Consider the following 9,258-nt stretch of genomic DNA (forward strand, 5'->3'; position numbering starts at 1 on the left):
GGATTTTTTTTTTTCTTTTCAATAAATTGGTCAATCAGGGAATGTTTTGGGGAGTGTTTTTTCAAATAAATTTTTTTTGTTGTCAATTTTTTTTCTTATTACTGTCAATTAGTTATGTCGGGTATCTGATAGACGCCGTGACATAACTAATTGCTGGGCTTGATGCCAGGTAACATTACACACCTGGTATCAACCCCATTCATTACCCCGTTAGCCAACGCACCAGGGCGCGGGATGAGCTGGGGCGAAGCGCCAGAATTGGCGCATCTAATGGATGCGCCACTTCTGGGGCGGCTGCGGCCTGCTATTTTTAGGCTGGGAAGAGTCCAATAACCATGGCTCTTCCCATCCTGAAAATACCAGACCCCAGCTGTCAGCTTCACCTTGGCTGGTGATCTAATTTGGGGGGACCCCACGTTTGGTTTTTTTTTTTTTTAATTATTTATTTATAAATAATTAAAAAAAAAAACAGCTTGGGGAGCCCTCCAAATTGATCACCAGACAAGATGAAGCTATCAGCTGTGGTTTGCAGGCTACAGCTGTCTGCTTTACCCTAGCTGGCTATCAAAAATAGGGGGGGACCCCACGTCATTTATTTTAATTTTTTTTTTTTTTTTTTTTGGGCTAAATACAAGGCTAGGCATCCTTTAGTGTCACATGAAAGGCACTAAAGAGCGCCAGCTTAGAATATACAGGGGGGTGGGACGTTATATATGTTTGACATCTATCCATTCATCCATTGTAGCATTTTACACTGTGTGCCCACAATCAGGGTTTGCAACGTTTTGGGCGCAGAGTGTTTTCCCTGCGTCCATAACGCTGCGTTGTGCAGTAGAAGCACAGTGGCAGGATTTTTAGAAATCTCATGCCCACTGTGTTTCTTTTCTCCGCAGCATAAATCGACCTGTGGCGCAGATTCCCAAGCCTCAGCATGTCAATTTATGCTGCGGAGATGAGTGTTCTTTGCAGGTAGAATAGAACTAAAGTCCACAGCAGCCTGAACCCAAATCGTGGGCATGGGCAGCTGCGTTCTCCCGTGGACAACACTCACATTTCTGCAGGAGGCTGACACTGGGTACTAGACGCCGTGTCGCTGGATCATGGCCACATAGCCTAAAGGCTACTTTACACGCTGCGATATCGGTCCCGATATCGCTAGCGTGGGTACCCGCCCCATCTGTTGTGCGACACGGGCAAATCGCTGCCCGTGCCGCACAACATCGCGCAGACGCATCACACATACTTACCTGCCCAGCGACGTCGCTGTGACCGGCGAACCGCCTCCTTTCTAAGGGGGCGGTCCGTGTGGCGTCACAGTGACGTCACTGAGCGGCCGCCCAATAGAAGCGGAGGGGCGGAGATGAGTGGCCGGAACATCCCGCCCACCTCCTTCCTTCCTCATAGCGGCCGGGAGGCAGGTAAGGAGAGCTTCCTCGTTCCTGCGGCGTCACACATAGCGATGTGTGCTGCCGCAGGAGCGACGAACTACATCGTTACTGCTGCAGTAACGATAATCGAGAATGGACCCCCATGTCACCGATGAGCGATTTTGCACGTTTTTGCAACGATGCAAAATCGCTCATCGGTGTCACACGCAGCAACATCGCTAATGCGGCCGGATGTGCGTCACCAATTCCGTGACCCTAACGACTCCGCATTAGCGATGTCGCAGCGTGTAAAGCCCCCTTAACAGTGAGAAATTTGTTGCTACAGCAACATTTTTGTGAAGTACCTGTGGATTCAAAATGTTTACTATACTCCTGAATAAAATACTTGAGGGGTCCAGTTTCCAAAATGAGGTCACTTGTGGGGGGTTTCTGATGTATAGGTACCCAAGGGGCCCTGCTAATGTGACATGGTGCGCGCAATTTACTTCAACTTTTCCAAAATTCAAATGGTGCTCCTTCCATTCCAAGCCCTCCCATTTATCCAAACAAAGGTTTTTGGCCACATGTGGGGTATCCCTGCGCTCACAAGAAATTAGATAACAACCTGTGGGGTACACATTTTGTTGTTGCCGCTTGAAAAAGTGAAAAATGTGTCGCTAAATCAACATTTTTGTGAAAAAAATGAAAATTTCAATATGGCAACCTAAGCTTATCAAATTCTGTGAAGTATTCGTGGATTCAAAATGCTAAATATACACCTAGATTACAGCCTTGAGGGGTCTTATTTCCAGAATGGGGTCACTTGTGGGGGACCTCCACTGCTTAGGCACCTCAGGGGCTCTCCTAATGCAACATGGCGTCCGCTATGGATTCCAGCCAATTTTGCAGTCAAATTGCACTCCTTCTCTTCTGAGCCCTGTAGTGTGCCCAAACAGTTGATTTCCACCACATACAAGATATCAACAAACTCAGGAGAAATTGCGCAATAAATTTCATGGTGATTTTTTTCCTGTTACCCTTGTGAAAAAAAAAGCTACCTGGTTGAAGTAACAATTTTGTGGTAAAATTTTATTTTTTTATTTTCATGGCTCAACGTTATAAACTTCTGTAAAGCACCTGGAGGTTCAGGGTACTCACCAAACATCAAGATAAATTCCTTGAGGGGCCTAGTTTCCAATATGGGGTCACTTGTGGTGTTTTTTTGCTGTTTACGTACCTTAGGGGTCCTCCAAATGCGACATGGTGCCCGCAATCTTTTTCAGCCAAATTTCCTTTCCAAAATTCAAATATTGCTCCTTCCGTTCCAAGCCCTCCCATTTCTCCAAACAAAGGTTTCAGACCACAAGTGAGGTATCACCGCGCTCATAAAAAAGTGGGTAACAAACATTGGGGTCAAATTTTTGGAATTACCTCTTGAAAAAATTGATGCTAAAGCAACATTTTTGAGAAAAAAATGAAAATTTTCAATGTGACAACGTAACGTTATCAAAATCTGTGAAATACTTGTGGATCCAAAATGCTCACTATACCCCTAGATAGAAGCCTTAAGGGGTCTAGTTTCCAAAATGGTGTCACTTGTGAGGGGTTTCTGCTGTTTAGGTACCTTAGCGGACATGTAAATGCAACATGGTGCCCGCAATCTATTTCAGCCAAATTTGCTTTCCAAAATTCAAATATTGCTCCTTCTGTTCCGAGCCCTCCCATTTGTCCAAACAAAGGTTTCTGACCACATGTGGGGTATTGGCGCGTTCATAAGAAAGTGGGTAACAAGTTTTGGGGTTCATTTTGTTGTGTTATTTCTTCTAAAAGTGAATAAATTTGGGGTAGAGCAACATTTTAGGTAAAATTTTATTTTTTGCTTTTTTCATTCCACTTTGCTTTAGTTCCTGTGAAGCACCTGAAGGGTTAATAAACTTCTTGGATATGGTTTTGAGTACTTTGAGGGGTGCTGTTTTGAGAATGGTGTCACTTTTAGGTATTTTCTGTCACTTAGGCCTCTCAAAGTCACTTCAAATGTGATGTGGTCCCTAAAAAAATGGTTTTGTGAATTTTGTTGAAAAAATGGGAAATTGCAGATGAACTTTGACCCCTTCTAACTTCCTAATCCCAAAACATTTTGTTTGAGAAATTGCGCTAATGTAAAGTAGACATGTGGGAAATGTAATTTATTAACTGTTTTGTGTGACATAACTCTCTGGGTTAAGGGCATAAAAATTAAAAGTTTGAAAATTGCAAAATTTTCAAAATTTTCATCAAATTTCTGATTTTTTCACAAATAAAAGCAAAAAATATCATTCTAAATTTATAACTATCATGAAGTACAATATGTCACGAAAAAACAATGTCAGAATCACCGGGATCCGTTGAAGCGTTCCAGAGTTATGACCTCATAAAGTGACACTGGTCAGAATTGCAAAAAATGGCCTGGGCATTAAGGACAAAACTGGCTCCGTCATTAAGGGGTTAAAAGTCAAATAACACTCCTTTCTTCCCAAGCCCAGCGGTGTGGCCAAACAGTACTGTACAGTCACATTTTGTTTACTCCTCTGCTTTGTGAAAATTGGAAATCTGGGACTAAATACAACATTTTAGTGGTAAATATAGAACTAGAATAGACAAGGTTAGTCGTCACAGAGTAGTGACAGTTTTCTCTGAGAGACATCGAGAGTGATCACTTTACTAATATTGTTAAAGTAATTCATATGCAATCAAATTGCATTTTTTCCTTCCTTCCTTTATTTTTTCCGTTTCCTCTATTTTTGATATTGTACTAACATTTCTTGGAATATCTCACATTTTTGTATCTCTTACGTGCTCATAAAAAAAAACGCTGAGTAAGGCTGAACATAAGATGAACATCAGGTTTTTTTTTTAACCACAAATTTTTTGCATCAATCAGGTAGCTTTTTTTTTTTACAACAGTATCAGGAAAAACTGCGCCATAAAACGTATTGTGCAATTTTTCCTGAGTACGTAGATACCTCATATGTGGTGAAAAGTAATTGTTTGGGCGCATGGCAGGGCTCAGAAGAGAAGGAACGCCATTTGACTTTTCAAACGCAGACGCGGTGCACTAATCGGCCGCTGCAGGACGCACGGTCGGATGCGATACAAAAAGTGTCAGGGATACGGAAAAAAAAAAGTCACGCCAAAAATTGACCATGGATGCAGATACGTTATGTGCATCCCTGATCAGCACTTGGCGGGACGCACGGACGGATGCGATACAAAAAGCGTCGCAGATACGGAAAAAAAGTCATGCCAAAAATTGAGCAGGGATGCCGATCCGTTATGTGCATCCCTGATCAGCGCTCGGCGGGACGCACGGACGGATGCGATACAAAAAGCGTCGGGGATACGGAAAAAAGTCACGCCAAAAATTGAGCAGGGATGCAGATACGTTATCTGCATCCCTGATCAGCGCTCGGCGGGATGCACGGACGGATGAGGTGTAAAAATGGACAGGATACAGGAAAAAAAAAAAAAGTTATACTCACAGTACCCAGAGGATTAGCAGGAGGATCACTGACCAGAAGAGCTGCAGAGGAACAGCTTTACAGGAGCAGCAGGCAGGACGTTGGGCAGATCAGCAGAATGCCCAGGAAGGACCCAGAGATGGAGGCAGATGTGATTGGGCCAGTTAAGACCTCGAACGAGCCGGTGAAGACAGGTAAGAGGACGTCGGGGGAGAGCAGAGGGGGAGAGGGGGGAGAGCAGAGGGGGGGAGAGCAGAGGGGGAGGGGGGGAGAGCAGAGGGGGAGACCGGAGAGGGAGCTGCAGAAGCAGAATAGAGATAATGAGGGAGGCAGTCAGATCGCGGGGGGAGCAGATCGGGATGTCAGGGGGGCAGATCGCAGGAGAGCACGGGCAGGGGCCAACACGGGAGCGCGCACGGGCTGCAAGGTGAGCACAGTACTCACGTGCAGCAGGAGCGGTGACCTCAGCTACGGCGGCGGCAGCAGCAGCGGTGGCGTGGTACTACAAGTACCAGCCACTGCACGCTGCAGACATGTTGGGGGAGGGCTCGCAGGCCAGCACAGGCCTGGGGAGGGCGGCCACCGACAGATCAGACCGCCCCACTGCACACTGATTGGACCGATTGCGCGTCATAGCACGATCGCTCCAATCAGTGCTGCAGGGGCTGGGGTCGACATTTTAGAGCTCCGGCTATGATTTGTTGAAGCTGCTAGAGCAGATCATAGCCGGATCTCACAGTATCGCAGTAATTCTGGCATTATTTTTGCCGAAATTAGTGAGAACGATGTGGTTGGCGGTTCAGATTTAAACAGCCAATCACATCGATCGTCGATAGGGGGTGGCGATGCCACCCCCTGGGGTCAAGCAAAGGTCCCCTGCCGTAAGAAACAGCAGGGGACATAATTTGAAAGCCGTTGCTATGGCCACGGCAGTCAAATGAAGTTTAGGCCGTAAAATTACGTCCCTGGTCGTTAAGTCACGTTAAAATAGGACGTAATTTTACTGCCCGTGGTCGTGAAGGGGTTAATTATTGTCGGAAAGAAGCCGGGTGGCTACTTTATGTAAAAAAAGGGGAGAGTGGAACCCCTTCTCTTCCTGGACATGAACGCTCTAAAAGTATGGATTCCTATACTAGATTCTGTACCACCATTCTCCAATGCCAGCGGTTTTCTAGGTGACTCTCCCGGAGGCGTAAGAACAAACCTCTGGAGGAATATTTTGGAAACCTAGTTTTAGGCCTGATTTATAAAGCTGAGAATCCATCTATTTCAGGATATTTTTTCTCAGACAGAAAGAAGAGGGAAAGTCTTCCCCTTACCCTGAGAGAGGAGTCCATGGGAAGACTTTATGGTTTTCTGGGAAGGGCTTCTGAACATGAAAACTCTTCCTCTTTCAGACGGGCCCACTGCTCAGATCTTTAGGGGGATCTTACCGGTTATACCTGCTCTTCGGAAGGGACTTATGTGCAGGATGGGATAAGTACTGGAATTCCTTTTATTTTCGTCCCCTGCTTTCTCCAGAATATCATCTAGAAGTGGATCGAAAAGAAATTCCCTGACGTAGAATTGAGAAAAGCTTTGATTTGCTTGCATGTCTCTTGGCCACTATTTTAACCACAAGGCTCTCCTAAAAGCATTAGATAAGGTCGCTGACCTAGCCGCCAGCCTTGTTGAGTTGGCCAAAGTGTCAGAGAGAAAGAAGCTGCTCCATGCATTATGGGATCCGTAGATAGGATGTTATCACTTGACACCCTATACTAAGTTGGTTCTCTAACTGATCCAACCCAACCATAATGGATCTGGCATGCCAGGAGTAGCTATTAGTGGTCTTAAAGCACCTGCCAAGGATTCCCAGAAGTTTTTACAGGAAGTGATTGGTCTTCCTGTCCAGAGGATTTTTTAAGACATCTCATATCTTAAAAAAGGGGTAAGGAAAAACTTTGACGCTTCTGGCTACCACAACATCTAATTTCGGGGCCTTGTCCCAGGACAAACAGGTAGCCTTCCTTGAATGGGAAAATCTTAGTTACTTACCGGTAACGGGATTTTCATGAGCCCATGACAGCACCACCTGAGAGAGAGAGAGGTCCGCCCCTTCAGGACAGGAAACCCACTGAAATAAAAAGGCGGTACCTCTCTACCGCATCAGTTGGTTTACAGAGCATGAGAGGCACGCCCAACAAGGTTAATTGAACCACCACCAACATAAGAGGAGGACAATGAGAACACCACTAACACTCCCCAAAGGGTGACCACAACCAGTGAATAGGGGGGGAACTAAGGATGCTGTCATGGGCTCATGAAAATCCAGTTACCGGTAAGTAACTAAAATTTTTCCCTCATCGCCCATGACAGCACCACCTGAGAGATTTATAGAGATCTACCACCTTAGGGAGGGACCACCGCCTGTAACACCCGTCTCCCAAAGGACAGGTCAGTTCTGGAGGATAAGTCCAGTCTATAATGGTGAAAGAAAGTAGAAGGGGACGACCAAGTAGCCGCCCAACAGATCTGCTCAATGGAGGCATCCGCCCTTTCCGCCCAGGAGGTAGAGACCGATCTCGTGGAATGCGCCCGGATCCCCCAGCACCGGGAGGAGGAGTGCCGTTGGCCAAGTACGCAAGGGTGATAGCGTCCCTAATCCATCTGGAAAGGGTGGATTTTGTAGCCCCCTTGCCCATAGAAGCTCTTTGGAAAGTGACGAACAGTGACTGAGCCTTCCTCCATGCACTAGTCCTATCGAGGTATGTGACCAGAGCCCTCCTGACATCCAGAGTGTGGAGTCTGGCCTCCTTAGCATTGCGCAGGGCAATCACACAGGGAGGGGAGTACAATCTCCTGGGTAGGATGGAAGGTACTTGCTTGAAGCAGGCTGCCGCTCACCTCTGCGGGGTGAACGGTTGGTCCTGGATTTGCACGCCGACGTCTGCTGGTGCTGCTTGCAGGTGAAACAGGCTCCCACTCACCGCTGTGGGGTGAATCGACGTCCATACTGGGAGAGACATACTCACGTTCCTGGATGGTTTAAGAATCACCGCTGGTTTCATGGACAGCGCCATCTTGGATCCGGGTGCGCATGCTCAGACAGTAGCTCCCTGTCCGCACCGCGCATGTCCCCCAGTCACTTGCGGTCTTCACTCCAGCGTGCAGCATGGCAGGGATAAGCCTTCCAGCGGCAGCCGTGCGTGCGCACAGTCCTGGAGCAACGTCGGCCGAGCTCCAGCTCCAGGGCCACGCCTCACCGCCGCATGGGTCTGAGACCGTGGGGGGGGTGCTTCCAAGCCCGGACACCAGCTTCAGGTAAGAGACCAGGCTTCCACACCGGGCCAGACTTGGGACAGCGATCCATGGGTGTCCCGTCGGGACAGGAAACCTAAACTGATGCGGTAGAGAGGTACCGCCTTTTTATTTCAGTGGGTTTCTGCCGGAAAGGTGCGGTCCTGGAGACGTAAATTCTGAGGACTTGCAGCAGATCCAGAGTATGCGAGGTCCTTTCCAGGCTGTGAGAAGGACCAGGACCAGAGGACGGAAAAAAACCAGTCTCCTCATTTGGATGGAACGGCGAGACCACCTTGGGCAGAAGGGAGGGATCCGGCCGGAGCACCACCTTGTCCTGGTGGAGGACCAGAAAGGGGTAAGGACAAAGAGTGCTGCCAGCTCTGACGTTCTTCGTATAGAAGTGATGGTGACGAGAAGCACCCTTTCCAAAACAGGTGAGAAAGGAGGAGTCTCGTAAAGTGCAAACGGCGGATCTTGAAGCGAACCTCGCACTAACATAAGAACCCACGGTTCTAATGAGCGACGAGTACGGCGGAGCTAGATGGGCAACTCCCTGGATGAAGGTCTTGATCAGCGGGCGAGAGTCCTCTGAAACAGAATTGACAGAGCCGACACTTGACCCTTAGGCGTGGCGAGTGCTAGACTCGCATCCAGACCTAACTTGAGGGAAGGGAGACGGAGAGAGAAGAGATGCTGTGTTCCTCAGACCACCGGAGGAAAAAACTCTCCACATGCAGTAGTGGATCCTCGTAGAAGATGGCGTCCTGGCCTTAATCATTGTATCAACCTTGTCGAAAGGCCTGCCTGAGCTATTACCCAGGATTCAATAGCCAGGCTGTCAAATTTAGGACCTCTGAGTTCTGGTGGGAGAGAGGGCCCTGCCACAGAAGATCTGGATGGTCTGGAGGGTGTCACATGACGTCTGCGTGGAGCTGAATGAGTTCCGAGAATCATGCTCATCTAGATCACTGTGGAGCAACTAGGATGACTGGAAATCTTTCCGCCTTGAGGGTCCTGAGAACCTTCGGGATCCGGGGCAGCAATGGGAAGAAGCACCGGGTCCTGCGCTGGTTCCCCGCGTCGACCCCTAGCGCCAGGTGGTCGCGGTAACCCGC

This window comes from Anomaloglossus baeobatrachus, chromosome 1, assembly GCF_048569485.1.
Source record: "Anomaloglossus baeobatrachus isolate aAnoBae1 chromosome 1, aAnoBae1.hap1, whole genome shotgun sequence".
Lineage (NCBI taxonomy): Eukaryota > Metazoa > Chordata > Amphibia > Anura > Aromobatidae > Anomaloglossus > Anomaloglossus baeobatrachus.